Consider the following 24,045-nt stretch of genomic DNA (forward strand, 5'->3'; position numbering starts at 1 on the left):
CTTTTTTTTTTAAGCAATTGGGGTTAAGTAACTTGTTCAAGTTTACACGGCCAGTTATTTCTGGGTGGGTGCTAAGTATCAGAGCCTGGATTCTATTCCAGGTCATCCTGACTCTGGGGCCAGTGCTCTTACTCGCTGTGCTACCTGGCCGCCCCTAAAGAGAAATTTTTTTTGGAGGGTGAAGGTAGGGTGCTTGGGGTTAAGTGACTTGCCCAAGGTCACATGGCTAGCTTTTGTGTTAAGTGTCTGAGGTCACATTTGAACTCAGGTCTTCTTGACTCTAGGGCTGGTGCTCTATTCACTGTGCCACCTAGATGCCCCACACTTTGTAAATCTTAAAGCACTAAGTAAATGCTAGCTATTTAGGAGAAACAGGCAACTGAACTTTCCTTGAACAACTGCGTGACATAAATATATTAATTATAAACACTGGCATAGTCTATTCTAGGCATTTCCACACAGTGAAGGATAGAGCCATTCATTGTCTTTTACTTGCAAAGTCTCCATTCTTCTTCTTCCTTAACATCAGGATTATAAAAGGGCCCCACAATAAGAAAATAATGCATTCATATTGTGTGTTAAGCATTATGGTAAGTGCATACTGAGATAGTGAGTAAAGGGCTGAACTGTCCCAGAGGGGTCTTTGGGCTTTTGCCCAGTCAGGGACATTGTGGGATTGCCTATACTTTAATGTCAGAGGAACAGCAGCTGCTACTTTTGGAGTCTATCTGTTGGCCAGGAGTCACAAAAATTTTTCACACCTGCATTGCAAAAGTTGTACTAACCTGATGGTGTTGGTATTTTTATTTTATTTACTTTTAGTCGTTGGGGGTAGGACGATTTTCATGGTCTGAGGGAAGGTACAGGGTAGTCAATAGAATCAGAAGGGCTTCCTAGTTGTGTGATAGGGGTGATCCCAATTACCAAAGCCCTGGTGAGCATTCAGAGGAGACACTGGGTATCAGCAGTTGCTGAGGAAACCTGCATATCTATCAGTTAAAGAAAAGCTCCAAACTTAGAGCCTCTGAAATGCCAGTTTTCTATGAACCTGGCAAAATGCCTTTTCCCTTTGTTAATGTGGCAGAAATTACACTTAAGTTTTCATGTGGAAGGTAAATTGATTGTCTTAAGACTTTCTAGGGAAGCTAGGTGGCACAGTGAGTAGAGTACTGGTGCTGGCATCAGGAGGACCTGAGTTCAAATCCAGCCTCAGACACTTAACACAAAAACTAGCCATGTGACCTTGGGCAAGTCACTTAACCCCAATTGCCCCTCTAAAAAGCAAAAAAAAAATACTTTCTACCAAAATTGCAAGTGAAATTTTACTTGCATTAAGAAAGTCATTTACAAATTGAAGGTCATTTACAAAAAAAAAAAACCCTAAACTTGATTATTTTATACCATCTTACTTCTGGGACAGAAAGAATTTTTAATCACAGATATTCAGTCAAGAGACTTAAAGACTTAATAGTTTCAGCCTCTTCTGTAAATTTACAGACACATCTCTTGCTTTCTTTGTCCTTGTGTACTTGAGGTGCTGGGCAGTGGGTTAGTCAAACATCAGAGAAGACTGTTTAGACATTGTAAAAGCACGAGATTCAAGAAACTATATCGATGTATACTGTGAAGGGTTTCAGCTACTTCTGGTTCCAGCTGCCTACTGGTAATATAATGCCTTTTGCCATGATTCCATAATGCAATTATGCCTTAGAAGGATTTTGCTTCAAACATCTGAGCTTACTCTCCTTCTTCAGCACCTACTCCTGCCCCCAACACTCAAGAATCCCCAGCCCTTGATTTATCAAGCACTTAACAGTGCCAGTATGGGATCACGTTATTATATTTATAATAAGGGAACATAAAAGATAAAAAGGTAGACATCAGTTTCTAGAAGAGAGGATTTTGGTTCATTCTGATCATTTATCATGGATAAGATCACCAGTCATAGAGATATACTTCCAAATCAGAAGTAGAATAAGTGACTAGTGCCCCTGTCACCATCTGAGTAAAATTAGAGAGAATGGCAAAGAGGCCAATTTTGGTCTGATTTAAGGAAAAACATTGTAGGGCCTAAAAGGAGGCTCTTAACCTGGGGGTTTGTGAATTTGCTTTGAAAAAAATATTTTGATTACTATATGTAAATATGTATATATTTGTAATGCTATATATTTTATTCATTTAAAAACACTATTCTGAGAAGGGGTCCATAAGCTTCTCCAGATTGCCAAAGGAGTCCATGAAACTGAAAAGATTAAGAACCCCTGCTCTAGAGCAATTTCAAAGTGATGGATTCACTTCCATTGAAGGACTTCAAGCAAAGGTTGTATGACAAATTTTTGGAAATGCTGGAATAAAGAGTTCTATTTAGGTGAGTATTAAACTAAATGGATTCTAATACCCTTTCCTGCTCTGAAATTCTTTGTTTTTATATATAGGAGGCAGAGAACAAATGTGTTAATTGCACTATGCTACCTGATTCCAGGATAGGCAGATGAAAGATAGGTGCCACTATCACTGCATCCCTATAGCTAGAAGGGAGGTTGTGTGAGTATGGAGGAGGAGGAGCTGTCCATAGTGATGATATTTTGTCTTTTACCTCTTGTTTCCCTTTGGGAGGTTTTAAGGTAATAGTGGCTATGTATTCAGAGGATGTTGATAGTAGTAACAAATCATAGCCTGTCCATCCCTCCTAAGAAGAGGGAAATGTCTAGGGGGGTGAAACTACCAACCAAAGATAACTTACCACCTTTCATTTGGAAATAAATCAGCCTGACCATGATTAGTACAACATGAACCTTAATAAGTCAAAGACAATGTAGAGGACCTAGAAAGTTTTTAGGTAAAGCAGAAGCATAGCATGTTGTATTGGAAAGTACTCTGATCTTAGAACCACAAGAAATGAGTTTGAATTGCTAGCTTTAATGTTCATTATGTGATCCCAGACAAGTCATTTATTTTTACTGAGCTCCTTTTCTCATTTGTAAAACAGATTCAGATACTTATACTGGCCACTTTAGAAGGCTGTTGTGAGAAAACACTTTGTAAACTTTAGTGCTGGGTACTTCGTTGGACCTTGTATGTGGTGAAGATTATGCCCATCCACACATTCTCACCATTTATAATTCTTATCTGTTTCTTCCTATAAATCTCCCATAGGGCAGGCACCCAGTCTGCTGCATACCTTCCTCAATATCTATTAACATGGTCTAGATACCAAATGATCATACAGATTGACCATCTGTTTTCCCTTACTCTTGTTATATTCATGTCACCTCCATTTGCAGTCATTCATTTCTCTGATTATATATTTATGCTAATTCTGCCATGCACTTCATTGTTGACAATATGCTGGAACCATCTAATTCCCAAACTATATAATTCTTTGCTGAAAAAATATTGTTGTTAAAAAATTGGCCTCTTTCTTTCTGGATATACTTAAGTCTTCCCCTGACCTCCATTCTTTTGGGCATTTGTTTCAAGGAGGTTTGAAATTATGAAAAGGATGGCCATTCCCTAAAGGCAATCCCCACTCCTTTCTTCCTACTATCCAATTCTATGGTAACTTCATCACCTATTGTCTTTTCCAGATTTATGGACTAGTGGATCAGCTCTATGGGTTGCCCATCTGACTACACACCACGGTCTGTCTCTGAGCAATAGGAATTCTTCATCTGCTTGGGTCTTACTCCAGTGAATCTTTAGGTAAAACTCTACTTAGTGACTATGGATATTATTCAAAAAAGTCTATGATATTCTGGGTGGGGCTTAGTGTAATCAGCATAATGGCATCTGTAACATGAAGAATCTGGAAAACTCCAGCATCTATAGGGAATCCCTTTTCCATTTCACTGAAAAGACTCCAGGAAGGTGGCAAACACTTTTGTGAGCATATATCTCATTTTTAAATTTTTGCTTGTTGTCAATAACTAGGGAATCAAGATATCTCTTACATCATGTATTTTAAGAACCTTAAAATATAAGGTAAGTGTGAATCTTACATGATGGAAGGGAACCCTGGAGGAATTTTAAGGTATCCACAGTCTTCCAGAATAGGAATTAACTGGTCTTTGAAAGGTGACTGTGGGATACTAGAACTTATCAAAAACATCTTGGACCACTTCAACCCATGCTCCCAGTCTATTGTGGTCCCTCCCAATAGAAGTTGCTCCTTAGCAATGACCCTCCCACTGCTGCCCCGGCAGAATAGGAGTGATGAGGGAAAGGGACTTAGAACAAGCCACTTAGCTCTTATGGATGTACAGTAAAGACTGACCATTGAGAGCCCTACTGAATTATTTCTCAGAGACACAAAGATGAATTTAAGCTTTAAAATTATTCTTAAAAGCACTGCCTGTGAAGGAAAGAAAATGAGCAAGTTGTGTGATCATAGACATTGCAAAGTTTTAATAAATATAAATAGGCAGAAATGAGAAATTTTGTGTTCCATGGCATGTCTGAAAGACCTGGGGTCTGATTTTCTTTTCTTTTTTTTTATTTAAAGCAATTGGGGTTAAGTAACTTGCTCAAGTTTACACGGCCAGTTATTTCTGGGTGTGGTACTAAGTATCAGAGCCCAGATTCGATCCCAAGTCATCCCGACTCTGGGGCTCTTACTTGCTGTGCTACCTGTCCACCACTCTTATTTTCTTTTAATGATGGTGGCACATAGTAGGCAGACAATAAAAAATACACACACACTCATATTTGTAGACAGAGTGAATAAACAGCATAGGGAACCATATTGGCATCATGACTTCTATTATTCAGAAATGAAAATGGGTTGCAGAGAAAAAGTTAAGTAAGTTTGATGGAAACAGTGAAAGAAGAGATGTATTAGGAGTGTGTTGAAGTTTTGCAATTATAGTTTATCTTAAATAGTATATTTCGCAACTTCAAAGAGGAGATCTCATTTCAGCATGGAGGAATAAAATGAATTCCTCTGTCTAGATTAAATTTTAATCCTGTAAAATCTTATGATATTCATAGCACCAGTATGGCAAAGCATTACATATTTACCCTGGAGAAAATAGCCCATCCAATTTCTTTACATTCTTATTTTGTCCCTCATGTACTAAGCACCAGTGGCCCTACAATACCGTTGTAAGAAAAGAAATCCTACTTCACTGGCAGTGTTTTGGCACTGCCAGAAGCATCACCTTTGCAATGAAATGAAAGCATGGTAGATGATGTTTTTGCTCTGGATGATTGACAAGAGGAGAGGTTGTTTTAATGACTCCATCTTTATTAGATGTATAAATGCCACTGAAATATTATTCTGGGAGCATTTTTTCAGCCAGATGAAAATGAAGTCTGTAGACTCATTTGAAACAACCTGTTACATGTGGAATTATGAACTGCATAAATTCACCATGAATATTTATTTTGTGAACATCTGCTTGAATACAAAATACACGGCTTAAGAAAATCCAATGAGAGAAATATTGTGATTAAAACCAACAACATTTAAGGAGTAGAATATCTTGAAAGCAAGAGATTTCATTGGAAAACAAATGATAAAGTTATTAAACCCCATGAATAATAAATAGCAAAGAAAAACAGAAGTGCACTCCAATTAAAAAGTACTAATGAAAAACAGCACAAAGAATTCTCTGTCCATCTCAGAAGAGATTCAGTCAACATTCTATAATATTTAAAGCTAGGAAGAAATTTAAAGAGTAGAATCTTTAAAAAATATGCTGCCACAAATATTATAGTGATTGGGAAATTGTTTCTCAGAGTGAATTTTCAGTTTGAGAAAAAGGATTATAATAATAATAAAATAATAAATAATCAAATATCAGAGAGATACACATTTCTTTCCCTTCCTAGCTCCTCATTCTCTACTATACTGAAGCAGCACCTGGAGGACATTATTGATGCATGATATTGCCAAAATCCCCAGGGTACATATGTTTTGATCCTGAGTGGGAGTTCTTACCCCACTGAACTGGAAAACCTTAATCTAAATCCATTGAGTTCCACTCAGCCAGGTTTGAGCAGAAGTGAACCCCCTTTTATCTAGGTTCCCCTAGACAGAGGTGGTCTGGATCAGAGATAAGTCTTGTTCCAAGACTGAGTAGTCAGATTCATGTCCCCTAGCCCCTCATTAGAATAAGTCCACCTTCTATTATAATATTAATTCTTCTCATTAATTGTTAACCAGTTAGAGTTTATTGCCATCCTCAGAAACACTCTCTCTTCCAAAGGCATATAAGTATTAAGTGGGTTGCATGAGAAAACTTTGGAATTCAAGAGTGCCATTAATCCCTTTTATTAATTATTGCTAACACGATCAATAAAATGATTAATTACCCAGAAACTGTCTCTCAAATTTTTTATTTATCACAAGCTCAATTTGAATAATCAACCTGACTTTCAAAATGTCTTATAGAAACATAGACTATTAGAGCTGGAAGGGATGTTAGAGAAGCTTCTGAACCACTAATTTCCAGGTGAGGAAATCAAGGATCAAAGAAATAAATTAACTTGAAAAATTTGCACAACTCAAGTCTCCCTCCAATCATCTTTCTCCAAATCTCCCCAAGACTTCCAGAAGGTTTGAATTATCTCTTTTTAATGTTTCATGGTAGAAATTTTTCTAATAAAGACTGACTCTCAACCTCTACTATAAGTCAGTTGCCTAATTTTATTCTTTTATCTTTTAGGTTGGGTTGGAAGGACACCAGAAGAGAGCTCTATTTCAATGGAAACTGTAACACATGAGACATTAAGACAGAAATAATCTTATTCAATACTTAGTTCACTGATGTCAAGCTTTTAAGCCAGGATTATACAATATAAGGGATTTTATATCACTGTATTTCTGTCTCTCTCTCTACCTTTGTCCTTTTTTCTTTCTCCATCTGCCTCTCTTTGACTGTTTCTTTTTTTCTCTGCAAAAGTTATTTTTAAAGAAAAATAAACACAGAAAAATATCAAAGCTTAACTACAATTAAATCCAACACATTAAGTACTATGTTGGCTCTGTTCAAGACACATAAAACAAGGACTTCCTATCATGTCATCAAAGGAATGTTATCATGGAGGTTTTTTTGTGAAAAGTCCACAAGGAAGGACAAAACTCTGTAGAAGGTGAGATGACAAGAAGGAAGCTTAAAGAAAAATAATTCTGGATTCTGAGCATGGGTTGAAATTGTACCCAGAAGCCTCATTTTCAGACAAAACATTGCCATTTGTCTCATATGACATAGGTTCACGTTCCCTCAAAATCTTGTTTGTTCTCCTCTGGATATACTCCTCTTTGTAAATAAGGCAGCGAGGTGGCTTAGTGCACGAAGAGATTGGCTTGGATTCTTAAAGACCCAAGTTAAAATCCTGCTTCACAGATTTCCTAGCTGTGTGACCCTGGGCAAATAAATCAACTTTCTTAGCCCCAGATTCTGTAAGAGGTTTGGTCTTGATACCTTCTAATGTTTCTTCTAGCTGTAAATCTATGATACCATGAGACCTTCTAAAATGTGGGACTGAGAAAGGAGCACTAATACTTACTTGCCTAAGCAGAGGACAATGGATCTGTTATCCTACTTGAGAGGCATTCCTGTTAACACAGCCTAGGTTAACATGAGATGGTGAACATAAATTGGTCTTAGAGTCAGGACAGCGTATGTTATTGTCTAGCCTCTGGCACATATGAACTGTGTGACTTTAGTCAAGCCATTTTACTTCTCAGTGCCCTTGGTAACTAGACAAGACTGTAAATTGGATAATGCTTGCAGAAATGTATTGGTAGCAGGACTTTACTCAAAATCACAAGTCAAGATCATAAAACAAGGGAAAAAATTAGTAATGTTTTTGGAAGCCACCACACATTATAAAGCTCGCAGTCAATTAAAACACCCAAGTCTTTTTTTCACACAGACTTGTCTAGCATTATCTTCCCCACATTGTATTTGTGTAGTTGATTTTCTTTTTTGAGCCTCAGTACAGAACTTCATAATTAATGTCTACTGAATTTCATCTTATTAAATTTGCTCACTTCTCTTTTTGGATCCTGTTTTTATTATGCAGGGTATTAACTTTCCTTCCCAGCTTCTGCAATTTTGATTCATATTCTATTTATGTCTTAAGCCAAGTATTGATAATAATGTTGAACAAAACAGGATGGAGGACAGAGAACTCCCTCCAGGTTGACATTGATCCAACAAGCAGCAGTACTTAGGCATTAACATACAGCTAGAAATCCTCCTAACTATATTTTTACACACCTATATTTCTCTCTATTATCTTCAATATTGTGGATTTTGTCAAATGCTTTGCTGGGGGACTATCCTGTGCTATTTATTTCTGATTTTACTGTTCATAAATGAAGAAAGGAACATTTCATGGTCATGGTGAGGCCCACTAGCCAACTTCCCTCTTCCATAGAGCTACCTCTTCTTCAATTGCAAGTTAGTTTTATTACCCATTATTTTGTTTTGTTTTATTTTTCACTATTGACTTAATTTATAGTTTTTATCCCCTCTTGAGTTTTTAAAGGTTGAGTTTTCTTTACCTGACCCTAAAAAGCACCAAACCAGGTGACATCTGATACATTGGATACTTCCTAAAACATCCCATTCCACTTTAAAGAAGCTCTAAACTTTAGGAAATCATTTCTCATATTGAAAAAAATCTGCCTCTCTATCCCTTTGCTTTTGATGTCCCTTCAAATATTGAAATAGTACTAATAATTATAACATACTTTTATATAGCACTTTAAGGTTTTCAAAACCCTATGAGATATTATCTTATATGACCATGTTTCCTCTTTATATTTGTCCAAAGTACTAGACCAAATCTGGGTAAGACATCTCTCCTGGAGTTTATTTTCCAGGAATAATTTTGACATTTGATGACTTACAAACATTTGTCACTTAGATTTTTTTTTCTCTTTCTTTTCCCATGGATCTCAAGAATTATCTGCTCTGTCTCACACTATCTACAACCCTCCTCTTAAACTTCTCTGCTTGAGTTGATCTCAGCTTCACTGACATGCATACTGCCTATGAGGGTCAATTCACTACCTGACCCTTGATTAACTTTCTCTGTGTTTATATTCTCATAGTCCAGAAGAATTTTGAGCCCTTCAAGGCTGCATAGGTGAAGTGGATCAATTGTAGTCTCCCTGCCCCATTCTCTTCAGCCTTTTCTGTGATGAGTAAGAGTGGCTTTAGCCATATCCATTTTATAGAGACTCATGGTGGTTAAAAGAGAAGAAACAAACAGACTGGCAAAACCACAGGCCATTAGTTTTGCAAGAGCAGGTAGTTACTGGACTCATAGGGGTCTTACCCTTTTCTTCTTCCTTCTCCAAATTTTCTGTCCAATTGACCTGAGTGAGTCACTTCCTAAGTGACTGACATAATTCATTCTGTCTAGTCATTGATGGAAGAGGCACATTGGGTCACCTGTTTTTTTCCTCTGCCTCTAACATTTATAAACAGTGCATTTATAGATGTATTTGATTACTCTTATATTGCTCCTTCATTTTTATCTACCCTGACAATATTCCTACTTTTATGATTCTCTTGCTCTTTTGAAGGAAGAACATTCTACCTAAAAAATAAATATTTGTTCAGAGAAAATAGAACAGGTCATTGATTGGAGTGAAATATCACTTTTGTCCCATGAGGAATAGGAACCTAACAATCAAACATGGCTATAAAACTTCAAACTCAGCAGGCTGTAAATCCCTTCCATTAGTCTTCTCTCCTTGAAATTTTTTGAGAAAGATATGGTTGGAGCAAGAATGGGAATATTAGTTGGAGGAAAGCCATATTTTTGACATTTGAATCCTGCGTCCATTTTTGGATAAGATTATGAGCTCTGGATTCTGGAGGCCAACACAGGATGGGGGCCTTGCACTGAGGCGTCTGCCTCAGTGCAATTATATTATGGCCTAGACTTCAATGGTTCTATTCCTCTAGTTGTAAACAAAAAGAGGACAAGTGCCCAGCATCTGTGTCTGGTAATTGCTCTTCCTAGAAAATGGCAAAGACCAAACATGGTCTTTCATCCACTCAGTACGGATTTAAAAACACAAAGTAAGTAGTAAAAGAAAGGGGCTGGGGATCCCCTCTGAATCTCTGCCCCCTCTACAAGACGTTTATTAATTTTTTGATATGATTGTCAAATAGCATTAATTCATTCGCTTATTATATTTTTATTATATCACATAATGTATTTATTTATACATTAATATATAATGATATAGTATAAATTATAAAAGATATAATAATATATATATATTTATTTATTTATTTACCAACAAGCATTTATTAAGCACCCACTATATGCCAGTCACTGTGTTGAGAGATGGGAATACAAAGAAAGACAAAAGGCAGCCCCTACACTCAAGGAGCTCACAGTGTAGTGGGAGAGACAACTTGAGACTAGCTAAGCACAAGCAAGATCGATTCAGAAAAAATGGAGAAATCAGCATTCTTACAGAAGGTGGGTTTTCAGTTAGGACTTGCAGGAAGCCAGGAAAGCCAAATGATAGAGGTGAGGAGGGAGAGGTTTGTAGGCATGGGTGACAGCCAGTAAGAGGTAAAGATATGGCATGATTGGTCTTCGTAGGGTCAGGAGGAAATAGGGCATGATAGATTTTGTTTTTGATGTGATCAGTCAACAAGCATTTATTAAGCACCTATTATGTACGAGGCACTGGGCTAAGTGCTGGGGCTACAAAGAAAGGTAAAAGAAGATGGTCCGGGGCAGCTAGGTGGCACAAGGAATAGAGCACCGGCGTCAGGAGGACCTATGTTCAAATCTGACCTCAGACCCTTAACACTTACTGTGTGACCTTGGGCAAGTCATTTAACTCCAATTGCCCTACCTTCCCACCTCCAAAAAGCAAAAAAAAAAAAAAGATGGTCCTTGCTCTCATGAAACTCAGAATAATGAAAGAGATGACATGCAAATAACTGCATTCAAACAAGCAATATATAGGATAGACTGGAAATAATCAATAAAAGGGAAGGCACTGGCATTAAGGGGGATTTGGAAAGGTTTCCTGTAAAAGGTGGAATTTTGCCTTGGACTTGTAAATACAATTGAATGCATCTATCTCTGGGTAAGGTTGTCTCATCCCAAGGGCAAGTGGGTCACAGACAATTTTTCTATGCCTGGGGTGACCTTGTTGTCAGGCTTAGTGGAAATGTGTGTAGATTCACTGAAGCAGCATGTAACAAATTGAGAGGGCATTGAAGTAGGAGTAAGGAGATCCTGTTTTTAGTCCTAAGTTATCAACTCTGTGTTACTTTGGATAATGGTCTTCATTTCTTGGGGCGTGCATAACTTACCTTATCTGTAAAATGACAAAATGAGACTAGAAGTTACTGTGATATGAGAACAACAGACATTGAGAAGACTCATTTTTTAAAAAAAAATAGTGCCTTAGGGAAAAGTCCTAGTTGTTTCACCCTACTTACTTCTGCGATATCTGCACGCTCATTCAGACTGCTCTTATATGTCCTTTAGGCTTAACTCGTGAAGATCAAGGATTTCTTTTACATGAATTTCTTTGCACTAAGATGACATAACCATTGAACCTTGAATTTAGAGTCAGGAAGACCTGGGCTAAAATCTTGCTTCATATGCTTACTAACTGTATGACCTTGGACAAATCCCTTATCTTTCAGCCTCAGTTTTCCAATCTGTAAAATGTGGATAATAATAACAGTATCTACCTCATAGTGTTGTTGTGAGGATTAAGTGAGAAGATATATGTAAAATACTTTGCAAGACTGTAAGTGACATCTAAATGTCAGCAATTAATATTACTGAGTGACAATTCCTAAAGTAAAAACCCTGTCTTGACCCCCTTCTGTACTTACCAATATTTCCAAGCATGTTCTAATAGACATTCAAGGCATTAATTATTCCAGGGCATTCTAATGAAAGGACAAAGGCTTTTAATCAGTCTGTCACTAGAAGAGACTTATCTATGCTTCCCTGGAGTTTCCACTAGATACAGTATTTTCCCCCACTGGCTTTAGGCTTCTGAAAAGTGTTACTGTGGGTTGAAAGGCTGCACCTGGTACCCTTAAGGTATTTGGAGTTAAGTGGTCAAGCGATTCTTTCAGAACAAAGTGGGTACAGGTGAAATGAAATTAAATGGATATTTCTTCCGAGGGAGATTTGTATGTGGCACATGAGAAAAATGACATAGGCTCTTTCAAAAGGAGCTGCAAAGGTTTGTAAGCTGCATACAGATGCACAGCCCTGACCTTTCTTTTCTTAACTGGAAAGGAAGAAAGGAGAGATGGGATGCTGAGAAGAGTCACAGTTGGGCTATAATTCTGCCAGGCTCAAGCAGCTGTTTATCATCATTTTCATTTAGAGGAAAAAGGAACATCTGTATGTGCCATGCTGATTTTTATTTATCCTGGTGAAGGTGCAGATACTTCGGGGAGAAAGTAGGAATAGGTTTATCTGATTGCTGTAATGGGAATGTAAATTTCTAAGATCTTCCTTGCCTCTAGGCCCTTTGATAGCCTTAAGTGCACCTGGAGCCTGTGGTGGGAGGCTTGTTTTTCAGGAGATACTTTGTGATTGGGCAGTGGGTCAAGAGGATTGTTACATTCTCTGAGCTATATAATCCTTGAAATGAGGTGTTGTTTTGGGGCTCACTTTGAGAAGTGTTCTGTGATTTGACCAGAAGAGACTCCGGGTAGCCATTGAGAGCCCTTTGAAATCCCAGATGTTGATGCTTTCCTCTCTGGTAACTGACTAGGTATGGATGTAATGGTTGGGCAGTTGGAGGCCTGTCTGCTTGAAATGTTCCTGCCTTGTAACTTCTGCTTGTAACCTGTCTGTATACTGTGAATTTCGGGGTGCTGACTTTTCTCCCTGAACTAGGTAAATGATTTGTTTGATTGATTAAAGCAAGATTGTTAACCTGTTTGAGTTGCTTTCCTTTAGAAAAGTAGATCTAAGAACCTGTATTGGCAGCCACCCTGGGTATGGTAGGGTGCTTGTTGTTACAATGGCTCACTGACTTAGCTAAAAATATACCTCTGCCTGGTTTCCTGACCAAAAAAACCCAAAATGAAACAAAACAAACAGATACAAGAGTAATGGACATATGGGTATGTTGGTAAAGGGGGGTGATGGTATAGAAGGGAACATACAATCTCTTTACAAATGGATTTGGGATAACTGGACAAAATTTCTTTTTTTTTTTTTTGACAGAATATGAGAGCTGGAACCATGGAGATCATTTAATCCAACTCTCCCACTTTATGGATAATGAAACAGACTCCTATGAGGTAAAGTGACTTGCATTTTGCGGGGAGTTAAATCACACAACCAGGACTGGGCCCCAGGTGTCCTCACCCCAAGTTCTATGAGCTTTTCACCACAACGGGCTACCTTTCTGCCCTGGAAGGAGACATAAAAGTTCCAAAGGGTCTTTTAAGTTAAACAGTGTGTGAGAAAGCTTGAGAAGAATAGGATTGCCTTTGCCTCCATCAAGCGCTCTATGTGAGGTCCCCTGAGAGAAATAATTTCTTTTGTAATTCCTGGAATAGTTTGGGAGACTGAACCCTTCAAAGTGGTATGGGTTTAAAGTCCCTGGAAGTAACATTTCTTTTATAAACACTTTTTGCCTGGAAGCAGAAAAACAAGCAAAAAGAAATGGTCAAGTGTCCCACTTGCATATCTCTTCCTAGTCCACTTTCCCTCCTCCCCTCCCTCCAAGGGAACCACTCATAAGCTGTCCACCACTGGTACCATGATAAAGCGGTGGAAGAAGGCTCTTTGACTTAGTGACTAGCATATAGCTTACCCTTAATGCTTGACTAACTAAATGACTGACTAGCAAAATTCACCCACTGCTATATGAAATTACCTATCAGAGAATAATTCCTTTGGTCCTGGAAGGCTTTAGGTCCTGAGACATACCCAAAAATAGGCAAAAACTCCAAGGAAATATTTTTTGGTTATAAATGATCAAGAATGATCTTTTAACATGATGTTAGCAGAACAAATAATTAGAGAAATGGGATATAGGAGAGACACTTTGGGTGGAAAGGGGCATACCATAAAGGAGAAAGGGAATATTGGAGGGACTGAAAAACCAAACAGAAAACCTCAACTCTCTCAAACCTTATCTCATTCACAGTTTAGTGGGGAACAGAGCCCCTGTGTCCTATAGGCTTTTCTTCTAATGCTTTGTTTGTTTTCTTTCCTTTCCCAAATCCTGTAGCAGGCTTTGTAGCTATTCTTTGAAACTTCTGACATCTTTGTATTATTCCAGAACTGCTTTAAACTCTCATACCCTGCTGCTCTGTCTTAGCACTGGTGATGCCACAGAACACAAAGGGGTTTCGGGAAAAGGATTAGTGAGGTCTTTTCAGAGTCAAAGAATCACAGAATCTCAGAGTGGGGGGAAGTCTTTAGAGGCCATCTCTTCCAAACTAAACCTGGTTGAGTCCCCTCTAAAGTGACCCTCCTAAGTAGACAGTCAGCCTTCATTTGAAAGCCTCTAGAGAGAGGGAGGCAACTCACTACCTTCCAAAATAATATATTCAATTGTTTTAGAGAGTAATCACCTTCTAAGAATATGTTAAAAAAAAACTAGTATCCAAACAATTACATAGATTTTCCCCTAAAAATTCCTATAACCTTCCAAACCCTATTTCCTCAAACTTTGGATCTGTATGTTGATTACTGTGCTTTCCAAGTCTGATGGCATCAACCCATACTTCCAATGACTTATTTCAGTACTACCTAGAAAACAGCTCATAGTTTTTCTGGTTTATCTGCATTTTTAGAAAGACTTGCATTACCCATGGGCTTCTGGCACTTGGTGCTTTTACCTCAGCAGGATGGTGTATGCCTAAGTAAGGGTCCTAGACAGAATGAATTATTGCTTCTTAGGAGAGGTGATTGTAGAGTGTTTTTGTTGTTGTTCAGTTGTTTCAGTCATATCTGACTTCATGGTCCCACTTGGAGTTTTCTTGGCAAGGATACTGGTGTGGCTTGCCATTTCCTTCTCCAGCTCATTTTATAAATGAGGAAACTGAACCACAAAGGATTAAGTGACTTGCTCAGGGCCACAAAACTAGTAAGTCTTTTAGGCCAGATTTGAATTCAGGATGAGTCGTTCTGCCTCCAAGCCTGGTGCTCTATCCATGGTACCACTTAGCTGCCCTCTGATTGTAGAACCTATAAGGTTACAAATGAAATGGCTCAGGAAGCAGTTGTGGACCAATTAATCTCTGTGTGATAATGACATGACAAAATTAAACATTCTGGAAAGAGAGATGGTGGCCAGTGATAGGTGCAAGAACCTTGGGAGTGGCAGCACCCTGTATACCACTAGACTTGTTTCCAGTTCATTCTAGCCCTTATAGATATCATCTGGGGAGGAGGCTTCAGTGGAACAGAAGCTAGATATCTCATTTTAATAAGATAAGAAGTAGTTGTGTTATTTATTATAAGAATATAGTCTGGGGTGAAAACCTGTGTGTACCTGAAACTATGATTTAGTCCCAGGGAAATTCCTGTGTTAAAAGATAATTTTACGAATGTGGCTATAACTGTAATAAAGAGTATAATCATCATCTTTCCATCAAAACATACTGGGTAAGAGATGGACCTGATCTATAATGTAAAAGATACCTACAAATGTAATGAGCTGCCCTGCATATTGAGTAATAGAATAACCTGCTTGAGCCACTATGCTTGAACCATGGAATGACTAATTCACTTGCATAATAGATAAACCAACTTAAACCACACATAAAGCAAAAGAACTGTAAATAACTGTGAACTCTGTATCATGGTGTTTCAGACCATGCTTGGCAGACTGAAGACCACCACTTTTGATTCTTTTAATAAAGATTGGCTTCTTTACCCAAAAAGTCTTCCCGGTTTACTTCACTTTGATGATGATGATGATGATGATGATGATGAAGGAGAAGAAGAAAGATTGTTAAGTTTTCAATGTGAACATTTATCTCTCAGAAATTGTTAAATGCTACAAACCAAGACTGGATTTGTAGTTTTGTTAATTATCTAGTGATGGAGAAAATGTTAATAATGAAGATTCAAATTAAAAAAAAAATGAGCCATGTCTACATTTTTTATTAAAGCCAGTTGTTAAACATTTACCAGCATACTTCTAGCTAGTGATATGCCTCCGCCCACTCAAAGGTACTCCTAGGCCTCTGAGAGTGTGTGGTAGCAGCAAGGCTACCCCTTTGGGGAACCAACCCAATCTATCATAGTGGGTATAGGTGAGAGTGAACAAGCCAACCTCCATGTAAAAAAGGAGGAATTGGGGGTGTTGGTGGTTAGTGTTGGACCTTGAACTGCACAAAGCAAAACTTCATAACAATTAGAACTATCCTAAGTGGAATGGGTTCCATCAGGAAATAGTGACCTCCTCATTACTGAACATCTTCATGGGAATATTGGGCAACCACTTTTGGGGAATGCTTTATTGTGGAGTTTTGTTCAAGTATGGCTTAAAATAAGAGGCAGCATGATGTAGTGAATAGAGAACTGACTTCAATCATGGAGACCTGGGTTCAAGACCCACCTCTTACAAATATTTGTGGTGTGACCTTTGGTAGCCTCTTAGCAACCCAGGAAATTCTCTATAAAACTGGGAGTTATAAAGCGATTTCCTGTCTGAATTGGTAAACAGAGTTTCCTCCATGGAAGTTGCCTATACCAATAAAATCATGAGGTAGTGTGGTATAGTGAGTAGAGTACTGTACATGGATTCAGGAGGTCCTAGATTCAAACCCTGTTATGATTCCAACTAGCCCTGTGACCCTGCACAAGTCATCTTGACCTCTTGTCCTCAATGGCAAAATGGGAGAGTGGTGGGTCAATTTCTTCTAAGTTCCCTTCCAGATCTAAGTCTATGAATCTATGAAATCCCACATCTAGTCCAAAAAATTAGAATAGATTACTTTTGAGGACTGTTCTCAGATTCTTTAGTTTTTGAAGTTAATAGCAATATTCTACAACATGACAAAGTGGGACTATGACTTCCCGAAAAATACACTTTTCATGTTTCTTTTTCTTCCTCTCCCCCAACCTCCAGTGGAGAGGAGGTGGGAGGGAGAGAAAAGTAAATGATTATTGATTTAAAAAATTAATAACATTAACAAAAATAAATCTATGAAACAGCCCATTTCCAGTCAAAAATCTCTTAAAAATTATAAATTGAGAAAGAGTGAGAATTTCAAGAATGCTTGTATGTCTAAGCTTTGCTAAAAATTAAATCCACACATATGCAAATGTACATTATTCTGACAGTTATTATCTCTTAAAACAAAACAAAAACTAAACGACCAACCTACAGTCTATGTTTTATTTGAAGAAAAGGAATCTCAGTAATCAGTTCTTTAGCTTTCTAAACTTTAACAAACAATATTGTTTTTCACTTTTGTAAGTAAATGAAGAAAAGATTCAACAATTGGTGTGGTGAGGTTTTCTTGGGATATAGAAAGAATATGTTTTTTCTACATTTTGGAAAAGGGAGGGGATGTTTTAGAATTACTGTTTATGTATAAAATATATATTATATACACATACAGATGTGTATGAGTTCATTATAAACTTTTAAAATATAATAACCACAACAAAAATATAAAAGAGCAAGTGAAATAGTATACAAACTGTGTCACACTTATCAAGGTTCAAATCAGGGATATGTTACCTTTTTTATTGTCATAGATCCCTTTGGCAACCTGGTAAAATCTATGAACCCTTCCTAAAAGAAGGTTTTTAAATGTATAAAATAAAACACATAGGATCATAAAAATCAATTATATTGAAATACAATTATTAAGATATTTTTTCAAACAAGTTCACAGATCCCTGGTATGAGCAAATGGATTACTGAACAACAAACAAGGAAGAAAATTCATATTTATCACTTTTATGGCACCATAACATTACATTCTTTTAATATACAATAATTTGTCCCTGCCCTTAAGAAGCTTACAATCTAGCTGAAGAGACAACAATCAAACAACTGTATACAAATCAAGCTATATATAGGATAAATAGGAAATAATTAACAGAGGGGAGGCACTAGAATTAAGAGGGATTGAGAAAGTTTTCCTGTGAAATATGAGATTATAAAGGGATATGAGGGGGCGGAGCCAAGATGGCAAAGTGAAAGCAGGGATATACCTGAGTTCTCTCACAAATTCTTTCAGATGCCTCTAAAAAAGTGAATCTGAACAAATTTGAGAGTGGCAGAATCCACTAGGAGACAGTGAGTGGCAGATTTGCAGTCCAGGAGGATTCGGTTGGTTGATGGGAAGGGCCTGTTGTAATGGACTGGGAGAATGCAGAGCACACAGGTGAATATACCCGATTATAGTGAAGAGGGAGCAAGCTCCAATGGGCTGAATCACTGGTGGTTGTGGCAATTCCCAAACCTCTCAGTGTAGGAGTGGGTCTGTCAGAGCTGGGTGAGACAAGCGCAGAGCCTATGGCATTGGCAGCAGCTACTCCTGGGGCTATCAGCCCACAGGCTAAATATTTGAAAGTCGCCATCTTGAACTTTCAGGAGCCAAGATGGCTGAGTAAATGGTAAGTGCTCTCATTCCCTCTTGATAACTTTGAAAAACCCAGAGAATATTGCCCCAGGAAAAATTCTGCAATAGGGGAGCTAACAGAGACCAGTACATGATGGGAAGTGTTCCAGGAAGACCTACCTCAGTGGATCAGCAGGGGATCCTGAACCCTAGGGGTTCAGCCATCAAGCACCAAAACCAGGATAGCAAGATGCCTTTACACAGTCAAGGGAATCGGTAGACACCAAGGCAGATGAGATGACTGGGGCTATCGATGCTATCATGCAGCCCTAGGGGAAGAGGAGACTTTCAGCAGTCAGCACTCCCCCACCCAACTGCCCCCACCTCACATTGTAAGCTTCAGTGTAACCCTGGGGAAACTCAGAAAGACATCACCTGGTCATGTCCTTGGCACACACCAGCCAGCTACAGCTCAGCACCAGGTGAGCTACAGCACTATATAGTTTCTAGGTGGCAGAACCAGAGGCCATAGCACACAGCCAGTAACCAGGCCCCTAGCTCCCAGCACAATGAATGTGGGTCAGAGGCCTCTCTAACCCAGAAGCAGAGATCAACTTTAAAAGCCAGGAAATAGACAATCACAATGATGAAGGAAACTAGAAAAGCAAAGACCATAGATTCCTACTATGGAGACAGGAATGAGTAAGATGTGAGCTCAGAAGAGGACAGTATTGTCACTATACCCACATCTGAAACTCAAAAGGGAATATGAACTGATCTCAAGCACAAGAAGCATTCTTGGAAGAGCTCAAGGAGGACTAAAAAAACAAATTAGAGAGAGGAAAAAGATAAATTGACCAATTATTTTAAAAATACAATGGACAAAATGGAAAAAAAAACCACTGTCGAGAACAAATCTTTAAAAAAGTAAAAAGGTGAAATGGATAAGGAGGTACAGATCCTGACTGGAGAAAATAACTCCTTGAAAAGTAAAATTGTCCAAATGGAAAAGGTGGTACAGAATCTAACTGAAGAAAACAATTCTTTAAAAGTTAGAATTGGGCAAGTAAAAGTTAATGACTCTACAAGACATCAAGAACCAGTCAAACAAAATCTAAAGAACAAAAAAGAAGAAGAAAGCCTAAAATATTTCATTGGAAAAACAACTGACTTGGGAAATTATAAAGAGACATTAAGGAAATCAGGGAATTCAGTATGTGGGATTGAGGAGAGAGAGCATTCCAGGCTTAGGGAAAAGCCAGAGAAAATGCCAAGAGCCTAGAGATAGAGTGAACCACCAGTGAGGCAGTTCCTTTTTCACTTGGGAGGGTCAGAATTCTTCAGATAACATTACTCCATTTTCTAGATCAGAACAAAAGTAAATTTTTAATTTTTTTCTTGTGTCTACTGGCTTTATGGGATACAGAGAAGTAACTCGTGTTTGGTGGAGGTAGAGCAGGCAGAAGAAATGGTAGAATAGGGAGGCATTAAAGTCCAAACTACTACACTGAATTTATATATACTTCAAGTTGGTTATATCAGCATTTTAAGTGCCAGGTGGTTATATGAGCAGCTGTTCATGAAGGCCAGAGCAGAAAACAAGGAAAGAAAAGCAGAGCAATTTAACATGACAAAGCAAAAATAAATGTGCTTTGAACATTGGGAATTGGTACTCAAGGAGAGTTGTCAAAGAGTTTGAGGATGACACTAGCATAATAAGGCTATTATTTAGAATATACAGAATTAAGAATTAGATTTTTAAAAGTTTTTGAGTCTAACTGGTTCCTTTCTGGGTATAATATATGCATATACACATATACAATATGCATATTCATATGTACATGAACACATGCACATTACATATACATGCACATATACATGGCAACCAGGTGATACAATAAATAGAATGCTGGGCCTGAAATTAGGAAGACATGAGTTCAGATCCAGCCTCAGACACTCACTAGCTGTGTGACCCTAGACAAATCAATTGACCTCGGTTTGCCTTGATATCCTCATCTGTAAAATGGAGATAATAACACCTATATCCCAGGGTTATTATGAAGATCCAGTGAGCTAATAATTATTAAATGCTTAACACAGAGCCTAGCATTTAGTAAGTACTATATAAATGTTATCTATTTTTATTATCATATACATACATATATACAAATAAAATATACCCCCCAAATAAAACCTTATTTTCAAATATTTAGAATCCAGAAACATAGAAAGGATAAATGAATACTTCTCTAAATGAAGAAGTATAAATATTAACATCATTAGGGATTTTGATTAGCACCTTTCTTACTGAACTGACATGTTGGAACAAACGCAGAAGTATGTAGCAGGATTTTGAGAGCAACAGAGACCATTCTGGGACATGATTGTTTGAAGGAAATGAGATATTTAAACCAGAAAAGAGAATATATGACATGAAAGCTATCTTCAAATATTTGAAGGGCTGTCACAAAGAAGAAGGATTTAATTTATGTTGACTCTGGAGGGCCAAATTAGGGCCAAATATAGTTTGGTCTCTGAGAGTCTATGATTCTGGAATTAACAAAAAATGACCTGAAGCTAACTCAGCACGAATCTTTCAGATTTTCAAATGACATTAATCTCGTCCAAGAATGCTAATGCAAAGGTGAGGGTAGATCTTTTAAGACTGAATGAGTTAACAACAACAACAAGAAAACTGCTAATGAATTTCAACATGGGCAAGCATAAGAGTATGTATTTATGGGAAAATAATTAAAATTATGGATATGGAATGATAGACTCCAACTGGTCATGGATGACCCAGGAAAGAGACTTAAGAATTCTTTAGGAGTGACTGCTCCCTGAAGTAATCTGTGTGCTATGAAACAGCCACCTGGAAGACTGGCAAAATACTTTGCATGATCTGTAATGGTCCTGGAAATAAAACAGAAAACAATCATCTAGGCTTGTGCAGGTTTATCACTTGTTTGATGTAGAATAGGACACTCTGGTTGCATTTAGAGATGGGAATAGTCAAAGTTGAAATCTTTAAATAAATTAACTTTGGGAATAAAAGGTAAGCAAAAATAGTTTTTAAAAAATTTCTGGTTGCCTTTTTTTCTAGTGTGGACATTGCACAGCATTTAGAAAAATGATGACACATATATTTTTTCCTCACAATATGGAACTCACACACATCTACTTTAGTATCCATCTGGGTGGTAATCTGACTAACTATACTTAATTCACCTACAGTATAAAGGGATTGCATTAGTATTATAGATGCCAGCTGGTCATAAAATGTAAGTGTTCCCAGAAGCAATAGGAAAGAAAACAGAAAGAAATACAGAATAATTTAAGATGACAACGTAAAACTAACAAGTGAAGAAATACAGTTCATCATTTCTCTTTGTCTCACATACACATATATGCAGGAGAAAATAATGAAACACCAAACAGTCCTACCATACCTGGAGGTGCTATTTCTGACTTCAAAACTTGGATCTTGGGCAAATTATTTGATCTTCATTTGTTCAAAGCATAATATGATAACTTTTCTTCTTTTCTTCCCATGTGAGAAGTGGAAAATTGTTGATAGTGGGTTAGGAAGCTCTAGAATTGGATCTACACCCTTTTTCTTAATAGCTAAGTGAACATAGGCAAAATGTTTAAATTCACTGAGTCTCAGTTTCCTCATCTTTAAAATGGGAATAATAATAGCACCTATCTTTCAGGGCTGTTGGGGGATCAAATGAGATGGCATATTAAGTACTTTCCACACCTTAAAATGCTACATTAAAGTTAGTTAGTAAAATTTCATCACCAGAATATTAAAACAAAATAATCATAACAAGGAAAATAAAGGTCCTTGCTATATAAAATATTCATTGCCACTCTATTTGTAATAGCCTCAAATGGGAAATAATGTGTGCCCAACTATTGGAGAATGATTAAACAAATTATTATATATTAAAAGAATATAATGTAATGTGTAATAAAAATGATCAATGTGAATCATACAAGGAAATATTGAAATATCTATGTGAAGTAAAAAAAATAAGCATAGCTGAATCATAACTGATAACTGCATACAAAAGGCAAATAAACAAAACCAAACCAGAGGTAGTGATCTTCGGATATACCTGTAAGGGGCATGGAAGAACATAATTTTCTTCCTTGTTTCTTGTTCAGAAATTTATTTGCTCATACCAAGGGTCTGTGAACTTGTTTGAAAAATATTTTCATAACTATTTCAATCTAATTGATATTTTTGATAATCACATGTGTTTTATTTTACAGATTTTAAAATCTTCTGTGAGGAGTCCATAGATTTTACTTGACTTCCAAAAGAGTCTATGACACCAAAAAAGTGTGAGAAGCCCTGATTTAAACTTTGCTAGATGTGATACTGTGGCAGGTAGGTGGCACAGTGAATAGAGTGTTGGGTCTGAAGTCAGAAAGACTCACTTTTTTGAGTTCAAATCTGGCCTCAGACACTTAGTTGCTGTATGACCCTGGGCAAGTCATTTAGCATTTTTTTTGCCTCAGTTCTTCATCTGTAAAATGAGCTGACACAGGAAATGGCAACCCACTCTAATATCCATGTCAAGAAAACCCCAAATAGGGTCACAAACACTTATGACTGAAAAATGACCTAAAATGTGACAGTTTACATAATTATTTCGCTTGCTATTTTTATAGTTTGTTGTGGTTACTATGTTTTTAAATTTTATAATGAAATTTCAACACCCTTATGTATGGATAGGTAATGTTTGTTTTATCGATAAATACTGAGGGGACCTCTAGAATATTCCCTCCCCCCACTATATATGTACACGAATACTCGGAAATATGTAGTGTACTACTAGCGCTTATGCCTGAAAGTTCATTATTATGATAGTGAGGGATGGAATAAAGCCTTTTAGTGTACAACTAGATTGAAAAATTAAGTTACACATGCCCCTGGGAGAGGTGACTCATAGACTGACATGATTCTGAGAGCAGGTTTTGATAGAAGAGGGGACAGAGCAGGAGGATGATGTGTTACTGAAGTCTGAATGTAGTGAGGAAAATGTTAAGAGAAGGTTGGAAGGGCTATACAAGCTAAGCCAATGTTACAGAGTAGAAAGAATCCTGTATTTGCAGTAGGAAGGCTTTAGTTCTAGTTTCATTTTTGTGACTCTCCATGCCTACAAACATTTTCATAACACGGTATAAGAAAAAGATGATTGTACATTACCTGCAATCTACTATGCACAATTTGCTATTACTTTCAAATATACAACAAAATTATCATGTATTTAAAATTTTTTTCCTTTCCTTCCCCTCTCTCATCCCACTAAAAATGGCTACCATTAAGAAACAAATAGGTAGGGCGGCCAGGTGGCTCAGTGAATAAGAGCACCAGCTCCAGTGTCAGGATGACCTGGGGATCAAATATGGGCTCAAATACTTAGCACCATGCCCAGAAATAACTGGCTACGTAACCTTGAGCAAGTTACTTAACCCCGATTGCTTTAAAAAAAAAGAAACAAATAGGTATCTATATATGTTTATA

Source organism: Petaurus breviceps, unplaced genomic scaffold (genome assembly GCF_028583685.1).
Source record: "Petaurus breviceps papuanus isolate PSGF00001 unplaced genomic scaffold, PetGlider_PUasm1.0 90594, whole genome shotgun sequence".
NCBI classification, from domain to species: Eukaryota; Metazoa; Chordata; class Mammalia; order Diprotodontia; family Petauridae; genus Petaurus; species Petaurus breviceps.